The 5,560-nt window shown below is 39.5% G+C and overlaps 1 pseudogene; it reads left to right on the top strand.

Annotated features, from left to right (window-relative positions):
- Positions 1 to 437: 437 nt before the first annotated feature.
- Positions 438 to 1,421, top strand: LOC125283799 (olfactory receptor-like protein OLF4; annotated as a pseudogene).
- The last annotated feature ends 4,139 nt before the right edge of the window (positions 1,422 to 5,560 follow it).

Here is a 5,560-nt window from a genome sequence, read left to right as displayed (position 1 = left end):
ATGTTTTGATGGTTGGCTTTGTATCCAGTTACTTGACTGAATTAATGTAATAATTTTGTTAGTGTTTTGTGGCATCTTCAGGATTTTCTACATATAAGATCACACCGTGTGCAGATATAAATTTATTTCTTCCTTTCCAGTTTGGATGCCTTTTATTTCTTTTTCTTTCTTTAGTTGCTCTGGTTAGAACTTCCAGTGTTATGTTCAGTAGAAGTCAGGAAAGGGGGCATCCTTGCCTTGTTCCTGACCATACAGGAAGAAATGTTCACTGTATCCCTATTGAGTATCATGCTTGCTGTGGCTTTTTCATAAAAGGCTTTACGTTGAGATAGTTTCCTTCTATTTTTAGTTTTTCATGATTTTATCATGTTTCATACAGATATAAACATTAATTTCTTGAGTGCAGAACATGAACAAATACAATTGCCCAGTTAGTAATGCATAATTGTGTCCTGCTCTTTCTCTCTTATTTTGGTAGTCACATCAAAGACATGGAACTAGAGAATGATACACGAATATCAGAATTTCTTCTTCTGGGATTTTCAGAGGAACCAGAACTGCAGCCCCTCCTATTTGGGCTTTTCCTCTCCATGTACCTGATCACTGTGTGTGGAAACCTGCTCCTCATCCTGGCCATCAGCTCTGACTCCCACCTCCACACCCCCATGTACTTCTTCCTGGCCAACCTGTCCTTTGTAGACATCTGTTTCACCTCCACCACCATCCCAAAGATGCTGGTAAATATACAAACATAGAGAAGAGTCATAACTTATGATAGCTGCATCACACAGATGTACTTTTTCATACTTTTTGTAGGTTTGGACAACTTCCTCCTGACTGTGATGGCCTATGACCGCTTTGTGGCCATCTGTCACCCCCAGCACTACACGGTCACCATGAACCCCCAGGTCTGTGTACTGCTGGTTCTGGTGTCCTGGATCATGAGTGTCCTGCATTCCTTGTTACAAACCTTAATGGCGTTGTGGCTGTCCTTCTGTAGTGTCTTGGAAATCCCCCACTTTTTCTGTGAGCTTAGTCAGATGATCCAACTTGCCTGTTCTGACACCTTTCTTAATGACATGGTGCTGTATTTTGCAACTGTGCTGCTGGTTGCTGCTCCCCTGGCTGGGGTCCTTTACTCTTACTCTAAGCTAGTTTCCTCCATATGTGGGATCTCATCAGCTCAGGGGAAGTACAAAGCATTTTCCACCTGTGCATCTCACCTCTCCATTGTCTCCTTGTTTTATTGTACAGGCCTAGGAGTGTACCTTAGCTCTGCTTCTACCCAGAGCTCCCACGCAGGTGCAGTGGCCTCAGTGATGTACACGGTGGTCACCCCCATGCTGAACCCCTTCATCTACAGCCTGAGGAACAGAGACATAAAAGGGACTCTAAATGTATTTTTCAGAAAGAAGCCATAAAAGGGCCATTTTTTCAAGAAGTACCTGTTATTGCAGGCTAATGCCTAACAGCCAGAAATTGTGATTCGTTAATCAGATCATGAAATAAGAACTTAATCCCTCTATCTGTATCCTGGAGTGTCACATTTTCTAAATTCAACTGCTTTATTAAACTTTCTGCTCCTTTTGATAGCCAACAATTTTTTTTTCTTTTTTGTTTTCTTAATTTCCATATTAGTTCCAACCCTGAATCAGGAACGATTTGGAGATTTCCATTTGCCTCGTAGAGTGATGAACTCTACTAGTTTCATGGAATAAACTATGTTTTGCAACTGAGACCATTCTCATAATTTTATTGTAGAGGATATTCTGAGATCACAGGTTTTCGCTCTGTGTCTGCCATTCATTTCCATGTTAATACTTTAAATGCTCTTTCTGGTAATACATACTTAACCTACTAGTTTGTTCTGTAGCTAGTCTTGGGGTTTTATGATCCTCGTTAGGATCCTATTCTCATAGCAGCTCAGCATCCACAGTATACCCAGCACAGAATAATAAAGCAAAAATCATTTATGAAAAACACAATCCAAGTGTAATCTACAGAAAGACAAATTTGCATAAACCAAGTTACCCAATACGGGTTCAGTGTCAGGGAAGACCTGAAATGAGATGAAGCACAATTTTCGATCACATCATATTTCTTTGTGGAAAATGTGCTTTTGATGATGAACATCTACCATTGAAGTCGGAATAGTTGGCGTCCATGTTTAAAGGGTTTTATTAATTAAAGTGAAGACTGTAGTGGCAGATTTTATATTATTTAATTGGATGATTTTGCCATTCTACTTGAAAATTTACAGTGCTGCCTACAAATATTACTCCTTTTTAAAAAAATGTTACAAATGTTATAGTGTGAGTGAGTGAACAGAAAGTGTTTTCACTGTCATTAAATTTTTTACTTATCTTGTGATGCTTTGCTGCTGATTTTATTTATTTGCATCTTCTCCTCCTCCCCTTTTCTTTGCTCTAACAAATGGCTTGCAAATTTGCTTAGGTTTTCAAAAATTAACTCCTAGGTTTGTTAATCTTTTCTATTGGTTTTCTGGTCTATGTATCATTTCTGTATGCTCTGATATTTGGTATTTCTTTTCCTCTGCTGCTTAGGACTTAGTTTGTTCTTTCTCTAGGTCTTTGAATCATACAGTTAGGTTATTCACTTAAGCGCTTTTATTTTTCTTAATGTAGACATTTCTAGCTATAAACTTCCCTCTTAGAGTTGCTTTGGCAACATCCCATAAGTTTTGATAGGCCATGTTTCCATTTTCATTTGGTTGAAGATATTTATTTATTTATTTATGTATTTATTTATTTTTTATTATGTTATTTTAGTCACCATAGTATCATTAGTTTTTGATGTTGTGTTCCATGATTCATTGTTTGCGTATAACACCCAGTGCTCCATGCAATACTTGCTCTCCTTAATACCCATCACCCTGTTACCCCATTCCCCCCCGACACCCTCAGTTTTTTTCCCAGAGTCCATAGTCTCTCATGGTTCATCTCCCTTTCTGATTCCCCCTCTTCATTTTTCCCTTCCTTCCCCTAATGTCCTCCCTGCTATTCCTTATGTTCCACATGTAAGTGAAACCATATGATAATTGTCTTTCTCTGCTTGACTTATTTCATTAGCACAATCCCCTCCAGTTCTATCCATGTCAATGCAAATGTTGGGTATTCATCCTTACCAATAGCTGACTAATATCCCATTGTATATATAGGCCACATCTTCTTTATCCATTCATCTATTGAAGGGTATCCTGACTCCTTCCACAGTTTGGCTATTGTGGACAATGCTGCTATGAACTTCGGGGTGCATATGGCCCTTCTTTTCACTACATCTGTATCTTTGGGGTAAATACCTAGTAGCGCAATTGCTGAGTCATAGGGTAGCTCTATTCTTAACATCTTGAGGAACCTCCATACTGTTTTCCAGAGTGGCTGTACCAGCTTGCGTTCCCACCAACAGTGTAAGAGTATTCCCCTCTCTCCACATCCTCACCAATATTTGTTCTTTCCTACTTTGTTGATTGAAGATTTTCAAATTTTCTTTTTGGTTTCTTCTTTTAACCACCAGCTGCTCATGAGTGTGTGGTTTAATTCCCACATGTTTGTGAATGTTTCAGATATCTGTGCCCTTAAACTCATTGCAGCGTTATTTACAATAGTCAAGACATGGGAACAGCTGAGTATCATCAACAGGTGAATTAATGATGATGACATATCTATACAGTGGAATTCAACAATAAAAAAGAAGACATCCATTCCTTTGCTAAAACATGGATGGCCTCCGAGAGCATTATGCTAAGTGAAATAATCAGAGAATGACCAATGTTGTATGATCTCACTTATATGTGAAATACAAAATCTGAACTCATAGAAACAGAGAGTAGGTTGATGTTTGTGGCTGGAGTTTGTGGAAATGAGAAGATGCTGGTGAAAGCCTACAAAACTTGAGTTATAAGATGAATGAGTATGATTTCACTCAGATGTGGAATATAAGAAATAGTGCAGAGGATCATAGGGGGAGGGAGGGAAATTTGAATGGGAATAAATCGGAGAGGGAGACAAACCTTGAGAGACTCGACTCTGGGAAACAAACTGAGGGTTGTGGAAGGGGAGGTGGGTGGGGGGATGGGGTAACAGGGTGATGGGCATGAAGGAGGGCATGTGATGTGATGTGATGTGATGAGCACTGTGTGTCATATCAATTGATGAATCTTTGCACACTATATCTGAAACTAATGAGGTGAATGAGATGAATGAGTTCTGGGAACATAATGTACAACATGGTTTATATGGTTAACTATACTGTCTTGAATACTTGAATGTTGCTAACAGAGTACATAGTAAATGTTCTTACAACAAAAAGAAATGATAACTTTGTGAAACGATGAATGCATTCAGTAAGTTATCCTGGCGATCATTTCACAATGTACATGCATATAAAATCACCAAGTTGTATGCTTAAACTTCCAGAATTTTATATGTCAATTACATTTCAATAAAACTGGAAAAATGAGGAGTGGGGGATGGGGTAATTGGGTACGGACATTAAGGAGGACACGTGATGTGATGAGCAGTGTGTGTTATATGCAACTGATGACTAATTGAATTCTACATCTGCAGCTAATGATGTACTATGTTTTGGCTAATTGCATTTAAATTAAAAAAGCAAAAGTGGAAAAACGATGAAAAAATACTCCTATGTCTCTGTCGTCTTCCTTGCATTTCAAATGTCTCCTCCTTCTAGCAGAATTTTCCCCATAAAAAAGGAGTGCCAGAATGAAAACCATTATGAATATGTCAATGAGAAGGTCAATGAATAGGAAAAATGTATCTATATTAAGGATGCTATGAAGATGGCATCAGTGATACAACTGTTCTTAGCCCCATCAATTGGTGAGTTAGAAATGGGGTCCCTGTTCTCTCTGAAGTATCTGGAAAGAAAAACTTTTATTTCTTTGATATTTTCTTGGACTAGGAATGGTGACCTACAAGCAAGAGGTGGGGAGTAAATATTTACTTTGGAGGAAAGCCTGACCTTCTGAACTAAATTTCCATGACTGTGGAGTAGACACATAATTCAGTCTTACTGTCTTCTCAAAGATCAGTGCACTGCTGAAGGTGGGAGTGGAAATGAAACCTCTCAAATTGAAATTTACACCAGTGGTAGACTGTTGGCAGAGAGGGTCCCACATCCCCGTTGTTCTATGTGGCCATGTCTTTGGCAATGTGGTCAGCACCTTCCATTAGGTGGTAGAGACCATTCCTCCACCTTTGATCTTGGCTGTATTAGGATTTTTTATTTGCTGTGGCCAGCAGGATATGGAGTGACAGTGGACCTTAGAGTCTTGGTGCATTTCTGGTGCTCTGTCTTAGATCTCTGGCTCCAAAAGTGAATTAAGGCAGGTGGGCTGCCAGAGGAAGTGAGGACATGTGGAGCAGAGCCCAGCCAAAGCCACCTGGGATCCGCCACAGCTAGCTAGCCAAGCCCCAATTATATTAGAATGCCCCTGAGTGATCAACAGAGCTCTCCCAGCTGACACACAGGTGACCCAAGTCTTCTGAGGAAATCAACACAGATTGGAGTAACTCATCAC

This window comes from Ursus arctos, unplaced genomic scaffold, assembly GCF_023065955.2.
Source record: "Ursus arctos isolate Adak ecotype North America unplaced genomic scaffold, UrsArc2.0 scaffold_14, whole genome shotgun sequence".
Lineage (NCBI taxonomy): Eukaryota > Metazoa > Chordata > Mammalia > Carnivora > Ursidae > Ursus > Ursus arctos.
The sequence above is the reverse complement of the archived record's forward strand: the minus strand, read 5'-3'. Positions and strand labels throughout refer to the sequence as shown.